Source organism: Bombina bombina, chromosome 7, assembly GCF_027579735.1.
Source record: "Bombina bombina isolate aBomBom1 chromosome 7, aBomBom1.pri, whole genome shotgun sequence".
Classification (NCBI taxonomy): Eukaryota; Metazoa; Chordata; class Amphibia; order Anura; family Bombinatoridae; genus Bombina; species Bombina bombina.
In genome coordinates this window covers 103,097,168-103,115,413 of record NC_069505.1, presented here as the reverse complement: position 1 = coordinate 103,115,413, position 18,246 = coordinate 103,097,168, and the positions used below count along the sequence as shown (strand labels likewise).

The 18,246-nt window shown below is 37.7% G+C and overlaps 1 protein-coding gene across 1 annotated transcript in view; it reads right to left on the bottom strand.

Moving 5' to 3' along the window:
- TTC17 (tetratricopeptide repeat domain 17) overlaps positions 1-18,246 on the bottom strand; it is a 327,287-nt gene that overhangs the window by 68,664 nt on the left and 240,377 nt on the right. The gene's annotated exons all lie outside the window — the stretch shown is intronic.

Genomic DNA, 18,246 nt, shown 5'->3' with positions numbered 1-18,246 from the left:
CTGTGTGGCCATGCTGGAGCCACCAACCACACCAAAGATTGCTCTCTGATGATTTAGAAAATCACTCTAAAAAGAAGAACCAGAGATGAAAAAATATAGGCAGATTGATAATTCCAAGGAAGTGTTAATGCATACACTATTTCCGCCTGAGGATCCCAGGACCTGAATAGGCCCCTGGGAAGTTCCTTATTTAGATGAGATGCCATCAGATCTATTTTTGGAAGCCCTCACATCTGAAAAATTGAAAAACATATCTGGGTAAAGAGACCATTCTCCCGGATGTAAAGCTTGATTAACAGAGATAATCCGCTTCCCAATTGTCTATACCTGGGAAAAAGACCACAGAAATTAGATAGGAGCTGGATTTAGCCGAAGCAAATATCCGAGATACTTCTGTCACAGCCTAAAGACTGATAGTCCCACCCTGATGATTGACATACGCCACAGTTGTGACATTGTCTGTCTGAAAAAACGTCTCTTCTTCAAAAAGAAACCAAACTGAAGAACTCTGAGAATGCACGGAGTTCCAAAATATCAAATGGTAATCTCGCCTCCTGAGATTTCCAAACCCCTTGTGCTGACAGAGATCCTCAGACAGCCTCCCAACCTAAAAGACTTGCATCTGTAGAGATCATGGTCCAGGTTGAAAGAACCAAAGAGACCTGTAGAACTAAATGATGGTGATCTTAACCACCGAATCAAAGATAGTTAAACATTAGGATTCAAAGATATAAAAAGTGATATCCTAGAATCCCTGCACCATTATTCAGCATAAAAAAACTGGAAAGGTTTCCTATGAAATGAGCAAAGGGAATCGAATCCAATGCTGCAGCCATGAAACCTAAAACTTCCATGCATATAGCAACTGAAGGAAATAATAGAGACTGAAGGTTCTGACAAACGGAACCCAATAAACTTGTTACTTGTCTGTTAGAGTCAAAAACATTGACACAATCTATCTGGAAACCTAAAAAAGGTGACCCTTGTGTGAGAATCAAGGAGCTTTTGATAAAAAGATCCTCTAACCAGGAAGAAACAACAAAGTTGAATCGTATGAGATTCTGCAGAACGAAAAGACTGAGACAGTACCACGATACCGTCCAAATAAGGAACACTGAGAACCTTGAAAAGATTCTTAGAGCTGTCGCTAGACCAGAAGGAAAAGCAACAAATTGGTAATGCTTGTCAAAAAAACATAATTTATGTAAGAACTTACCTGATAAATTCATTTCTTTCATATTAGCAAGAGTCCATGAGCTAGTGACGTATGGGATATACATTCCTACCAGGAGGGGCAAAGTTTCCCAAACCTTAAAATGCTTATAAATACACCCCTCACCACACCCACAATTCAGTTTAACGAATAGCCAAGAAGTGGGGTGATAAGAAAGGAGCGAAAGCATCAAAAAAATAAGGAATTGGAATAATTGTGCTTTATACAAAAAAATCATAACCACCACAAAAAAGGGTGGGCCTCATGGACTCTTGCTAATATGAAAGAAATGAATTTATCAGGTAAGTTCTTACATAAATTATGTTTTCTTTCATGTAATTAGCAAGAGTCCATGAGCTAGTGACGTTTGGGATAATAAATACCCAAGAACTTCCACGCAAGAGTCACTAGAGAGGGAGGGATAAAATAAAGACAGCAAATTCCGCTGAAAAATGAATCCACTACCCAAATCAAAAAAAGTTTCAATTTTTATAATGAAAAAAACTGAAATTATAAGCAGAAGAATCAAACAGACAGCTGCCTGAAGTACCATTCTACCAAAACTGCTTCTAAGAATAGAAAACATCAAAATGGCAGAACATAGTAAAAATATGCAAAGAAGACCAAGTCATTGCTTTGCAAATCTGATCAACAGAAGCTTCATTCTTTAACAAGCCCAGGAAGTAGAAACTTACCTAGTAGAACAAGCCGAAATCCTCCGAGGCGGGAATCCACCCGACTCCAAATAAGCATGATGAATCAAAAGTTTAAGCAAGATGCCAAATAAATGGCAGAAGCTTTTTGACCTTCCTAAAACCAGAAAAAAAATAGACTAGAAGTCTATCTGAAATCTGAATAGCTTCAACATAGAAAGTAAGAAACTCACCAAAGAAGTCTTAGGAAAACAATAATTCCTCCCTAATGTTTGTTAGAATTTACAACTTTAGGTAAGAATTAAAATGAGGACAGCAAAAACCACCTTTTCCTGAAGAAAAAAATCAGAAAAGAGAGATTCACAAGAAAGAACAGATAATTCAAAAGCTGTTCTAGCTGAAGAGATGTCCAAAAAGCACAATACTTTCCATGAAAGTAATTAATGTCCAGAGCAAGCATATGCTCAAATAGAAGAGCCTGAAAAACCTTCAGAACCCAAGTAAGACTCCAAGGAGGAGAAATTGGCTTAATGACAGGTTTGATACGAATCAAAACCTGAACAAAATGATGAATATCAGGAAGTAACACTGCCTTATCCTGATGAAAAATCAGAAAAGGATATTCACAAAAAAGATCAAATAACTCAAAAATTCTTCTAGCAGAAGAAATAACCAAAAGGAACAATACTTTTCCAAGAAAGTAATTTAATGTTCAGAAAATGCATAGTTTCAAACGGAGGAGCCTGTAAAGCCCTCAGCACCAAATTGAGACTCCAAAGAGGAGAGACTGAATTAATGACAGGCTTGATACGGACCAAAGCCTGTACAAAACAATGAATATCAGGATGATTAACAATCTTTCTGTGAAAAAAGAACAGAAAGAGTAGAGATTTGTCCTAACAAAGAACTGCAGACAAAACCTTATCCAAACCAACCTGAAAAAAATAATAAAATTCTATGAATTTTAAAAGAATGCCAAGAAAAGTAGGTCTTCCAGACTCAATAATAAATCTTTCTAGAGACAGATTTACGAGCCTGAAACATAGTATTAATCAATGAGTCAGAGAAACCTCTATGACTAAAAACCAAGCGTTCAATCTCCATCCCTTCAAATTTAATGATTTGAGATCCTGATGGAAAAAATGGGCCTTGAGAAAGAAGGTCTGGTTTAAACGGAAGTGTCCAAGGTTGGCAACTGGCCATCCGAATGAGATCCGCATACCAAAACCTGAAAGGCCATGCTGGAGCCACCAGCATAACAAACAAATACTCCATAAGAATTTTGGAAATCACTTTGGAAGAAGAACTAGAGGCGGAAAGAAATAGGCAAAAAGATAATTCCAAAGAAATGTCAATGCATACACTACTTCCGCCTGAGGATCCTCAGACCTGAATAGGCCCCTGGGAAGTTCTTTATTCAGATGAGATGCCAACAGATCTATTTCTAGAAATGCTCACATCTGAAAAATTGAAAAACATATCTGGATATGAGAGACCATTCTCCCGGATATAAAGCTTGATTAACAGAGATAATCCGCTTCCCAAATATCTATACCTGGGAAAAAAAACACAGAATTTAGATAGGAGCTGGATTTAGCCTAAGCTAATATCCGAGACACTTCTGTCACAGCCTAAGAACTGATAGTCCTACCCTGATGATTGACATACACCATAGTTGTGATATTGTCTGAAAAACAATAAACGTCTCTAACTGAAAAACTCTGAGAAAGCACGGAGTTCTAAAATATCAAATGGTAATCTCGCCTCCTGAGATTTCCAAACCCCTTGTGCTGACAGAGATCCTCAGACAGCCTCCCAACCAAAAAGACTCACATCTGTAGAGATCATGGTCCAGGTTGAAAGAAACGGAGACCTGTAGAACTAAATGATGGTGATCTTAACCACCAAATCAAGAGAGATAAATATTAGGATTTGAAGATTTAAAATGCGAAATCCTAGAATCCCTGCACCATAATTCAGCATAAAAGACTGGAAAGGTTCTTTCTATTGAAAATGAGCAAAGGGAATTTAATCCAATGCTGTGGCCATAAGACCTAAAACTTCTATGCATATATAGTAACTGAAGGAAATAATAGAGACTAAAGGTACCGACAGACGGAACCCAATAAAATTGACCCTTGTCTGATAGAGACAAAGATAGTGACACAAACCATCTGAAAACCTAAAAAAGGTGACCCTTGTGTGAGGAATCAAGAGCTTTTGAAAAAAAGATCCTCTAACTATGTCCTGGAAGAACAAAGGGAATCATATGAGATTCCGCATCCTCAGAAAATAATCTGAATGAATACAGAAAAAATATGCATTTATTGTATCTAATGAAAACAAATAATGCTATCACTGACCAAAAAAAGGCAGAATAGTTTGAATAAAAACTCCAAAACACAGTTCCTAAGAATGGAACTGGAAGAAATACCCCAGAAGATTCCAGGTCTGAGCAGCGCTTGAACCCCACGGGTGACCAGCCATGCTTCAACAGTACCCAAAATATATCGGACCGAAACACACTTAAAGAAAGTGTTAGCCTTACTGGAATAAAATCAAAGAAATTTGGACCGAATAGAACCAAATAAATTTCAAAAAAGTCTTAACCTGCCCCTTGCCAGCCAAGCTGGAATACGGCACACACATCGCAATTTAAGGGAGCTGATTTCGAACTGAAAAATTTCCAATTAAAAACATGTTACTTGGGAAAGAATTCAGGAATTCGTTCCTTAATAAGAACAACCAAACTAGTATAAGCTTAAAGTTTTAGTGTTAGAACTCAATCTTGAAGCCCAGAGTAACAGTTAAGAATTGAATCCAATTATAAAACAAATAATTGATTATCTTTGAACAAAAGAAATATGGATTTTTAGAAATCACAAAATTCTTCTAGCTCAAAAAGCTAAAGATATAGATTAAACCTCATTTGCGAAAATATTCAATAAAATGAAGACACAAATGAAATTATTAGCATGATAGTCCAGTTAAAGGACCAGACAATACAGTGGACTTGCATAATCAATAAATGCAAAACAACAAGACAAATGCAACAGCACCTAGTCTAGTAAATTTTGTCCCTTTAACAATGTTAAAATAAATCATAATCTGATACTTGATCTTAAAGTAAACAGAAAAAATGAAGCAATTGCAACATCCAAATAAATCACAGGTCCAAGAAAAGTACCTGAAAATAAATAATTTTCCATAAATAAGATACAACCATCTAAAGGAAAATAAATACTATTTTGCTATAGAAACAATAGCATAATTAGTAGGAGTAGAGATAGCCCCAATAAATTGGAAAACCCTCCAAATTGAATTAAACTGCCAGCAAAGAGTATAGTTTAAAACCTTTGAAGAAGGAATAAAAGAAAATCCTCAGCCTATTCCATTCCCTAGTATAAGGAATTGGGAAAAAAACCTCTGAAAACACAGAAGAATAAATAAGCAGAAATAGTGTTAGCTAGTCTTGAAAAAGAACTAGTTACCTTAATGTCCAAAATAATCAACACCTTTTTCAGCAAAGAACAAATGTACTTTAATAAAATAAAAAAGTAGATTTGTTAGTGTCAATATCTGATGAAGAAAATTCTGAATGAGAAAAAACATCATCAGAGAAGGATAAATCAGTATGTTGTTGGTCATTTGAAACTTCAATAATTAAAAAAGAAGTGAAAAAGACCTAAAATTTTTATTAGAAGGCACAAAGTCAGACAAAGCCTTTAAAATAGAATCAGAAAAATATTTCTTATAAATCTTCTAAATATTTCTTGTACATAAGATGTAAAAAGAATGGCAATATATAAAGCATAAATACTAATGGATTCTGCATGTAAAAGTTTATCATGATAACCTATTACAAACCATAGCTAAAGATAAATATTCATAACATTTAAAATAAATGAACTTAGCTTTGGTAGGACTGAACCCAGTCAAGCGTTTTTCCAGAAGTAGCTTCTGATCCAGGGTCAATCTGAGACATCTTGCAATATGTAATAGAAAAAACAACATATAAAGCAAAATCTATCAAATTCCTTAAATGACAGTTTCAGGAATGGGAAAAAATGCCAATGAACAAGCTTCTAGCAACCAGAAGCAAATAAACAATGAGACTGAAATAATGTGGAGACAATAATGATGCCCATATTTTTTAGCGCCAAAAAAGACGCCCACATTATTAGGCACCTAAATGCTTTTGGCGACAAGAATGACGCCACATCCGGCGACGCCGACATTTTTGGCGCAAAACGTCAAAAAAATGACGCAATCACAAACAACTTCCGGCGACAAGTATGACGCCGGAAATGACAAAGAAATTTTTTGCGCCAAAAAAGTCCGCGCCAAGAATGACGCAATAAAATGAAGCATTTTCAGCCCCCGCGAGCCTAACAGCCCACAGGAAAAAAAGTAGATTTTTAAGGTAAGAAAAAAATTAATTATTCATATGCATTATCCCAAATAATGAAACTGACTGTCTGAAATAAGGAATATTGATCATCCTGAATCAAGGCAAATAAATGTTTAAACACATATATTTAGAACTTTATATAAAAGTGCCCAACCATAGCTTAGAGTGTCACAGAAAATAAGACTTACTTACCCCAGGACACTCATCTACATGTAGTAGAAAGCCAAACCAGTACTGAAACAAGAATCAGTAGAGGTAATGGTATATATAAGAGTATATCGTCGATCTGAAAAGGGAGGTAAGAGATGAATCTCTACGACCGATAACAGAGAACCTATGAAATAGATCCCGTAGAAGGAGACCATTGAATTCAAATAGGCAATACTCTCTTCACATCCCTCTGACATTCACTGCACACTGAGAGGAAAACCGGGCTCCAGCCTGCTGCGAAGCGCATATCAACGAAGAATCTAGCACAAACTTACTTCACCACCTCCACGGGAGGCAAAGTTTGTAAAACTGAATTGTGGGTGTGGTGAGGGGTGTATTTATAGGCATTTTAAGGTTTGGGAAACTTTGCCCCTCCTGGTAGGAATGTATATCCCATACGTCACTAGCTCATGGACTCTTGCTAATTACATGAAAGAAAAGAGAATCTCAGAAAATAAAAAATAATCTGAATGAAAACAGAAAAACATAATTTATGTAAGAACTTACCTGATAAATTCATTTCTTTCATATTAGCAAGAGTCCATGAGCTAGTGACGTATGGGATATACATTCCTACCAGGAGGGGCAAAGTTTCCCAAACCTCAAAATGCCTATAAATACACCCCTCACCACACCCACAATTCAGTTTAACGAATAGCCAAGAAGTGGGGTGATAAAAAAGTGCGAAAGCATATAAAATAAGGAATTGGAATAATTGTGCTTTATACAAAAACATAACCACCACAAAAAAAGGGCGGGCCTCATGGACTCTTGCTAATATGAAAGAAATTAATTTATCAGGTAAGTTCTTACATAAATTATGTTTTCTTTCATGTAATTAGCAAGAGTCCATGAGCTAGTGACGTATGGGATAATGACTACCCAAGATGTGGATCTTTCCACACAAGAGTCACTAGAGAGGGAGGGACAAAATAAAGACAGCCAATTCCTGCTGAAAATAATCCACACCCAAAATAAAGTTTAATGAAAAACATAAGCAGAAGATTCAAACTGAAACCGCTGCCTGAAGTACTTTTCTACCAAAAACTGCTTCAGAAGAAGAAAATACATCAAAATGGTAGAATTTAGTAAAAGTATGCAAAGAGGACCAAGTTGCTGCTTTGCAAATCTGATCAACCGAAGCTTCATTCCTAAATGCCCAGGAAGTAGAAACTGACCTAGTAGAATGAGCTGTAATTTTCTGAGGCGGAGTTTTACCCGACTCAACATAGGCAAGATGAATTAAAGATTTCAACCAAGATGCCAAAGAAATGGCAGAAGCTTTCTGGCCTTTTCTAGAACCGGAAAAGATAACAAATAGACTAGAAGTCTTTCGGAAAGATTTAGTAGCTTCAACATAATATTTCAAAGCTCTAACAACATCCAAAGAATGCAACGATTTCTCCTTAGAATTCTTAGGATTAGGACATAATGAAGGAACCACAATTTCTCTACTAATGTTGTTGGAATTCACAACTTTAGGTAAAAATTCAAAAGAAGTTCGCAACACCGCCTTATCCTGATGAAAAATCAGAAAAGGAGACTCACAAGAAAGAGCAGATAATTCAGAAACTCTTCTGGCAGAAGAGATGGCCAAAAGGAACAAAACTTTCCAAGAAAGTAATTTAATGTCCAATGAATGCATAGGTTCAAATGGAGGAGCTTGAAGCGCCCCCAGAACCAAATTCAAACTCCAAGGAGGAGAAATTGACTTAATGACAGGCTTTATACGAACCAAAGCTTGTACAAAACAATGAATATCAGGAAGAATAGCAATCTTTCTGTGAAAAAGAACAGAAAGAGCAGAGATTTGTCCTTTCAAGGAACTTGCAGACAAACCCTTATCTAAACCATCCTGAAGAAACTGTAATACTCTCGGTATTCTAAAAGAATGCCAAGAAAAATGATGAGAAAGACACCAAGAAATATAAGTCTTCCAGACTCTATAATATATCTCTCTAGATACAGATTTACGAGCCTGTAACATAGTATTAATCACAGAGTCAGAGAAACCTCTGTGACCAAGAATCAAGCGTTCAATCTCCATACCTTTAAATTTAAGGATTTCAGATCCTGATGGAAAAAAGGACCTTGAGACAGAAGGTCTGGTCTTAACGGAAGAGTCCACGGTTGGCAAGAGGCCATCCGGACAAGATCCGCATACCAAAACCTGTGAGGCCATGCTGGAGCTACCAGCAGAACAAACGAGCATTCCTTCAGAATCTTGGAGATTACTCTTGGAAGAAGAACTAGAGGCGGAAAGATATAGGCAGGATGATACTTCCAAGGAAGTGATAATGCATCCACTGCCTCCGCCTGAGGATCCCGGGATCTGGACAGATACCTGGGAAGTTTCTTGTTTAGATGAGACGCCATCAGATCTATTTCTGGAAGTTCCCACATTTGAACAATCTGAAGAAATACCTCTGGGTGAAGAGACCATTCGCCCGGATGCAACATTTGGCGACTGAGATAATCCGCTTCCCAATTGTCTATACCTGGGATATGAACCGCAGAGAGTAGACAGGAGCTGGATTCCGCCCAAACCAAAATTCGAGATACTTCTTTCATAGCTAGAGGACTGTGAGTCCCTCCTTGATGATTGATGTATGCCACAGTTGTGACATTGTCTGTCTGAAAACAAATGAACGATTCTCTCTTCAGAAGAGGCCAAAACTGAAGAGCTCTGAAAATTGCACAGAGTTCCAAGATATTGATCGGTAATCTCACCTCCTGAGATTCCCAAACTCCTTGTGCCGTCAGAGATCCCCACACAGCTCCCCAACCTGTGAGACTTGCATCTGTTGAAATTACAGTCCAGGTCGGAAGCACAAAAGAAGCCCCCTGAATTAAACGATGGTGATCTGTCCACCACGTTAGAGAGTGTCGAACAATCGGTTTTAAAGATATTAATTGAGATATCTTTGTGTAATCCTTGCACCATTGATTCAACATACAGAGCTGAAGAGGTCGCATGTGAAAACGAGCAAAGGGGATCGCGTCCAATGCAGCAGTCATAAGACCTAGAATTTCCATGCATAAGGCTACCGAAGGGAATGATTGTGACTGAAGGTTTCGACAAGCTGTAATTAATTTTAGACGTCTCTTGTCTGTTAAAGACAGAGTCATGGACACTGAATCCATCTGGAAACCCAGAAAGGTTACCCTTGTCTGAGGAATCAATGAACTTTTTGGTAAATTGATCCTCCAACCATGATCTTGAAGAAACAACACAAGTCGATTCGTATGAGATTCTGCTAAATGTAAAGACTGAGCAAGTACCAAGATATCGTCCAAATAAGGAAATACCACAATACCCTGTTCTCTGATTACAGACAGAAGGGCACCGAGAACCTTTGTAAAAATTCTTGGAGCTGTAGCTAGGCCAAACGGCAGAGCCACAAACTGGTAATGCTTGTCCAGAAAAGAGAATCTCAGGAACTGATAATGATCTGGATGAATCGGAATATGCAGATATGCATCCTGTAAATCTATTGTGGACATATAATTCCCTTGCTGAAAAAAAGGCAAGATAGTCCTTACAGTTACCATCTTGAACGTTGGTATCCTTACATAACGATTCAATATTTTTAGATCCAGAACTGGTCTGAAGGAATTCTCCTTCTTTGGTACAATGAAGAGATTTGAATAAAACCCCATCCCCTGTTCCGGAACTGGAACTGGCATAATTACTCCAGTCAACTCTAGATCTGAAACACAATTCAGAAATGCTTGAGCTTTTACTGGATTTACTGGGACACGGGAAAGAAAAAATCTCTTTGCAGGAGGTCTCATCTTGAAACCAATTCTGTACCCTTCTGAAACAATGTTCTGAATCCAAGGATTGTGAACAGAATTGATCCAAATTTCCTTGAAAAAAACGTAACCTGCCCCCTACCAGCTGAGCTGGAATGAGGGCCGCACCTTCATGTGGACTTAGAAGCAGGCTTTGCCTTTCTAGCTGGCTTGGATTTATTCCAGACTGGAGATGGTTTCCAAACTGAAACTGCTCCTGAGGATGAAGGATCAGGCTTTTGTTCTTTGTTGAAACGAAAGGAACGAAAACGATTATTAGCCCTGTTTTTACCTTTAGATTTTTTATCCTGTGGTAAAAAAGTTCCTTTCCCACCAGTAACAGTTGAAATAATAGAATCCAACTGAGAACCAAATAATTTGTTACCCTGGAAAGAAATAGAAAGTAGAGTTGATTTAGAAGCCATATCAGCATTCCAAGTTTTAAGCCATAAAGCTCTTCTAGCTAAAATAGCTAGAGACATAAACCTGACATCAACTCTGATAATATCAAAAATGGCATCACAGATAAAATTATTAGCATGCTGAAGAAGAATAATAATATCATGAGAATCATGATGTGTTACTTGTTGCGCTAAAGTTTCCAACCAAAAAGTTGAAGCTGCAGCAACATCAGCCAAAGATATAGCAGGTCTAAGAAGATTACCTGAACACAGATAAGCTTTTCTTAGAAAGGATTCAATTTTCCTATCTAAAGGATCCTTAAACGAAGTACCATCTGACGTAGGAATAGTAGTACGTTTAGCAAGGGTAGAAATAGCCCCATCAACTTTAGGGATTTTGTCCCAAAATTCTAATCTGTCAGACGGCACAGGATATAATTGCTTAAAACGTTTAGAAGGAGTAAATGAATTACCCAATTTATCCCATTCTTTGGAAATTACTGCAGAAATAGCATTAGGAACAGGAAAAACTTCTGGAATAACCACAGGAGCTTTAAATACCTTATCCAAACGTTTAGAATTAGTATCAAGAGGACCAGAATCCTCTATTTCTAAAGCAATTAGTACTTCTTTAAGTAAAGAACGAATAAATTCCATTTTAAATAAATATGAAGATTTATCAGCATCAACCTCTGAGACAGAATCCTCTGAACCAGAAGAGTCATCAGAATCAGAATGATGATGTTCATTTAAAAATTCATCTGTAGGGAGAGAAGTTTTAAAAGATTTTTTACGTTTACTAGAAGGAGAAATAACAGACATAGCCTTCTTTATGGATTCAGAAACAAAATCTCTTATGTTATCAGGAACATTCTGCACCTTAGATGTTGAAGGAACTGCAACAGGCAATGGTACTTTACTAAAGGAAATATTATCTGCATTAACAAGTTTGTCATGACAATCAATACAAACAACAGCCGGAGGAATAGCTACCAAAAATTTACAGCAGATACACTTCGCTTTGGTAGATCCAGCACTAGACAGCGATTTTCCTGTAGTATCTTCTGACTCAGATGCAACGTGAGACATCTTGCAATATGTAAGAGAAAAAACAACATATAAAGCAAAATTGATCAAATTCCTTAAATGACAGTTTCAGGAATGGGAAAGAATGCCAAGAACAACTTCTAGCAACCAGAAGCAATAAAAAATGAGACTTAAATAATGTGGAGATAAAAGCGACGCCCATATTTTTTAGCGCCAAATCAGACGCCCACATTATTTGGCGCCTAAATGCTTTTGGCGCCAAAATGACGCCACATCCGGAACGCCGACATCTTTGGCGCAAAATAACGTCAAAAAAATGACGCAACTTCCGGCGACACGTATGACGCCGGAAACGGAAAAGAATTTTTGCGCCAAAAAGTCCGCGCCAAAAATGACGTAATAAAATGAAGCATTTTCAGCCCCCGCGAGCCTAACAGCCCACAGGGAAAAAAGTGTCAAATTTTTGAAGGTAAGAAAAAAATGATTAATTCAAATGCATTATCCCAAATATGAAACTGACTGTCTGAAAAATAAGGAAAGTTGAACATTCTGAGTCAAGGCAAATAAATGTTTGAATACATATATTTAGAACTTTATAAACAAAGTGCCCAACCATAGCTTAGAGTGTCACAGAAAATAAGATTTACTTACCCCAGGACACTCATCTACATGTTTGTAGAAAGCCAAACCAGTACTGAAACGAGAATCAGCAGAGGTAATGGTATATATAAGAGTATATCGTCGATCTGAAAAGGGAGGTAAGAGATGAATCTCTACGACCGATAACAGAGAACCTATGAAATAGACCCCGTAGAAGGAGATCACTGCATTCAAATAGGCAATACTCTCTTCACATCCCTCTGACATTCACTGCACGCTGAGAGGAAAACCGGGCTCCAACTTGCTGCGGAGCGCATATCAACGTAGAATCTAGCACAAACTTACTTCACCACCTCCATCGGAGACAAAGTTTGTAAAACTGAATTGTGGGTGTGGTGAGGGGTGTATTTATAGGCATTTTGAGGTTTGGGAAACTTTGCCCCTCCTGGTAGGAATGTATATCCCATACGTCACTAGCTCATGGACTCTTGCTAATTACATGAAAGAAATGAAGATATGCATCTATTGTATCTATTGTAAACAAATAATGCCATCACTGACCAAAAAGGCAGAATAGACCATATAAACACCATTCTAAAAGATGGTACACTTATATTACAGTTCAAAAAGATTTTATATCTTTGGAACAATAAATAGTCTTGAATAAACCCCCAAAACCCAGTTCCTAAAATGAAACTGGAATAAATACCCCAGAAAACTCCAGGTCTGAGCAGCGCTTGAGCCCCAACGGGTGACCAGCCGCACTTCACCAGTACCCAAAACATATAGGTCTGAAACACACTTCAGGAAAGTGTTAGTTTTACTGGAATAGCTGGAATATGATAGAGAAAAAAGACTTCTCACAGACGGTTTTACTCTGAAACCTATTCTGTACCCAAAGTCTAAGAAGTTTGGACCGAATAGAACCAAATAAATTTCAAAAAAGTCTTAACCTGCCCCTTACCAGCCAAGCTGGAATAAAAACCGCACCTACATGCAAATTTGGGGAGCTGACTTTGAACTTTTAAAAGGCTTAATTGAATGAGGAAAAAAACTTCCAATTATAAACATATTACTTGGGGAAGAATTCAGGATTCCGTTCCTTAGTAAGAACAGAAAACTAATATAAGCTTAAAGTTTTAGTCTTAGAACTCAATCTTGAAGCCCAGAGTAACAGTTAAAGAATTGAATCCAATTATGAACCAAATAATTGATTATCTTGGAAAAAAAGAAATATGGATTAAACCTCATTTGCGAAAATATTTAATAAAATGACAACACAAATGAAATTATTAGCATGTTAATCAAGTTAAAGGACCAGTCAACACACTGGACTTGCACAATCAACAAATGCAAGATAACAAGACAATGCAATAGCACTTAGTCTGAACTTCAAATAAGTAGTAGATTTTGTCCTTTTAACAATGCTAAACAAATCCTAATCCGATACTTGATCTTAAAGTATCCAACCAGAAAGATGAAGCAATTGCAACATCAGCAAAATAAATTACAGGTCTAAGAAAAGTACCTGAAAATAATTTTTCTTAAATAAGATACGACCATCTGAAGGAAAAAAATAAATACTATTTGTATTTATAAGAATAATAGTATATTTAGCAGGAGTAGAGATAGCCCCATTAACTTGGGGAATCTTTCCTCAAAACTGAAAACTAACTGCCGGCAAAGAAACAGAATTTATGTTTACCTGATAAATTTCTTTCTCCAACGGTGTGTCCGGTCCACGGCGTCATCCTTACTTGTGGGATATTCTCTTCCCCAACAGGAAATGGCAAAGAGCCCAGCAAAGCTGGTCACATGATCCCTCCTAGGCTCCGCCTACCCCAGTCATTCGACCGACGTTAAGGAGGAATATTTGCATAGGAGAAACCATATGGTACCGTGGTGACTGTAGTTAAAGAAAATAAAATATCAGACCTGATTAAAAAAACCAGGGCGGGCCGTGGACCGGACACACCGTTGGAGAAAGAAATTTATCAGGTAAACATAAATTCTGTTTTCTCCAACATAGGTGTGTCCGGTCCACGGCGTCATCCTTACTTGTGGGAACCAATACCAAAGCTTTAGGACACGGATGAAGGGAGGGAGCAAATCAGGTCACCTAAATGGAAGGCACCACGGCTTGCAAAACCTTTCTCCCAAAAATAGCCTCAGAAGAAGCAAAAGTATCAAACTTGTAAAATTTGGTAAAAGTGTGCAGTGAAGACCAAGTCGCTGCCCTACATATCTGATCAACAGAAGCCTCGTTCTTGAAGGCCCATGTGGAAGCCACAGCCCTAGTGGAATGAGCTGTGATTCTTTCGGGAGGCTGCCGTCCGGCAGTCTCGTAAGCCAATCTGATAATGCTTTTAATCCAAAAAGAGAGAGAGGTAGAAGTTGCTTTTTGACCTCTCCTTTTACCTGAATAAACAACAAACAAGGAAGATGTTTGTCTAAAATCCTTTGTAGCATCTAAATAGAATTTTAGAGCGCGAACAACATCCAAATTGTGCAACAAACGTTCCTTCTTTGAAACTGGTTTTGGACACAGAGAAGGTACGATAATCTCCCGGTTAATGTTTTTGTTAGAAACAACTTTTGGAAGAAAACCAGGTTTAGTACGTAAAACCACCTTATCTGCATGGAACACCAGATAAGGAGGAGAACACTGCAGAGCAGATAATTCTGAGACTCTTCTAGCAGAAGAAATCGCAACTAAAAACAAAACTTTCCAAGATAATAACTTAATATCAACGGAATGTAAGGGTTCAAACGGAACCCCCTGAAGAACTGAAAGAACTAAATTGAGACTCCAAGGAGGAGTCAAAGGTTTGTAAACAGGCTTGATTCTAACCAGAGCCTGAACAAAGGCTTGAACATCTGGCACAGCTGCCAGCTTTTTGTGAAGTAATACCGACAAGGCAGAAATCTGTCCCTTCAGGGAACTTGCAGATAATCCTTTTTCCAATCCTTCTTGAAGGAAGGATAGAATCCTAGGAATCTTAACCTTGTCCCAAGGGAATCCTTTAGATTCACACCAACAGATATATTTTTTCCAAATTTTGTGGTAAATCTTTCTAGTCTTCTAATTTTTTATCCATAGGATCTTTAAAAGCACAACTATCCTCTATGGGAATAGTGGTGCGTTTGTTTAAAGTAGAAACCGCTCCCTCGACCTTGGGGACTGACTGCCATAAGTCCTTTCTGGGGTCGACCATAGGAAACAATTTTTTAAATATGGGGGGAGGGACGAAAGGAATACCGGGCCTTTCCCATTCTTTATTAACAATGTCCGCCACCCGCTTGGGTATAGGAAAAGCTTCTGGGAGCCCCGGCACCTCTAGGAACTTGTCCATTTTACATAGTTTCTCTGGGATGACTAAATTTTCACAATCATCCAGAGTGGATAATACCTCCTTAAGCAAAATGCGGAGATGTTCCAATTTAAATGTAATCACATCAGATTCAGCCTGCTGAGAAATGTTCCCTAAATCAGTAATTTCTCCCTCAGACAAAACCTCCCTGGCCCCCTCAGATTGGGTTAGGGGCCCTTCAGAGATATTAATATCAGCGTTGTCATGCTCTTCAGTAACTAAAACAGAGCAGCCACGCTTACGCTGACAAGGGTTCATTTTGGCTAAAATGTTTTTGACAGAATTATCCATTACAGCCGTTAATTGTTGCATAGTAAGGAGTATTGGCGCGCTAGATGTACTAGGGGCCTCCTGAGTGGGCAAGACTCGTGTAGACGAAGGAGGGAATGATGCAGTACCATGCTTACTCCCCTCACTTGAGGAATCATCTTGGGCATCATTGTCATTATCACATAAATCACATTTATTTAAATGAATAGGAATTCTGGCTTCCCCACATTCAGAACACAGTCTATCTGGTAGTTCAGACATGTTAAACAGGCATAAACTTGATCAGAAAGTACAAAAAACGTTTTAAAATAAAACCGTTACTGTCACTTTAAATTTTAAACTGAACACACTTTATTACTGCAATTGCGAAAAAACATGAAGGAATTGTTCAAAATTCACCAAATTTTCACCACAGCGTCTTAAAGCCTTGAAAATATTGCACACCAATTTTGGAAGCTTTAACCCTTAAAATAACGGAACCGGAGCCGTTTTAAGCTTTAAACCCCTTTACAGTCCCTGGTATCTGCTTTGCTGAGACCCAACCAAACCCAAAGGGGAATACGATACCAAATGACGCCTTCAGAAGTCTTTTATAAGTATCAGAGCTCCTCTCACATGCGACTGCATGCCATGCCTCTCAAAAACAAGTGCGCAACACCGGCGCGAAAATGAGACTCTGCCTATGCTTTGGGAAAGCCCCTAAAGAATAAGGTGTCTAAAACAGTGCCTGCCGATATTATTATATCAAAATACCCAGATAAAATGATTCCTCAAGGCTAAATATGTGTTAATAATCAATCGATTTAGCCCAGAAAAAGTCTACAGTTTAAATAAGCCCTTGTGAAGCCCTTATTTACAATCGTAATAAACATGGCTTACCGGATCCCATAGGGAAAATGACAGCTTCCAGCATTACATCGTCTTGTTAGAATGTGTCATACCTCAAGCAGCAAGGGACTGCAAACTGTTCCCCCAACTGAAGTTAATTGCTCTCAACAGTCCTGTGTGGAACAGCCATGGATTTTAGTTACGGTTGCTAAAATCATTTTCCTCATACAAACAGAATTCTTCATCTCTTTTCTGTTTCTGAGTAAATAGTACGTACCAGCACTATTTGAAAATAACAAACTCTTGATTGAATAATGAAAAACTACAGTTAAACACTAAAAAACTCTAAGCCATCTCCGTGGAGATGTTGCCTGTACAACGGCAAAGAGAATGACTGGGGTAGGCGGAGCCTAGGAGGGATCATGTGACCAGCTTTGCTGGGCTCTTTGCCATTTCCTGTTGGGGAAGAGAATATCCCACAAGTAAGGATGACGCCGTGGACCGGACACACCTATGTTGGAGAAATACAATTTAAAAACCTTAAAGAAGGACTAAAAGAAATTCTCAGCCTATTCCATTCCCTAGTATCAGGAACTGGAAAAAAACCTCTGAAGAAACCACAGAAGATAAATAAGCAGAATTGAAATGTTAGCTAGTTTTTAAAATCAAAAGAACTAGTTACTTCAATATCCAAAATAATCAACACCTTTTGAACAAAGAACAAATGTACTCTATTAAAAAATAAAAAAGTAGATTTGTTAGTGTCAATATCTGATGAAGAAAAATTCTGAATGAGAAAAAACACCATCAGAGAAGGATAATTCATTATGTTGTTAGTCATTTGAAACTTCATCAACTAAAAAAGAAGTTTGAAAAAAACCTAAAAATTTTATTAGAAGGTGGGATGTCAGACAAAGCCTTAAAAATAGAATCAGAAAAATATTCTTATAAATTTCTAAGTATATCTTGCACATAAGATATAAAAAGAATAGCAATATATAAAGCATAAATACTAATGGATTCTGCATGTAAATGTTTATCATGATAACTTATTACAAACCATAGCTAAAGATAAACATTCATAACATTAAAATAAATGAACTTAGCTTTGGTAGGACTGATATCAGTCAACAGGAATCCCTCAGCATTTCTTGATACAGGAACAGTGTTTGAATATCTTGCATTATGTAATAGAAAAAAACAACATATAAAGCAAAATTATCAAATTCCTTAAATGACTGTTTCAGGAATGGGAAAAAATGCAAAATAAACAAGCCTCTAGCAACCAGAAGCAACAAAAAAGTGAGACTTAAATAATGTGAAAAAAAGTGGAACAAATATGACGCCCACATTTTTGGCGCCAAGTATGACGCCCACATTATTGGCGCCAAGTAAGACGCCCATATTTTTTGGCGCCAAGTATGACGCCACATCCTCTGACGCCGAA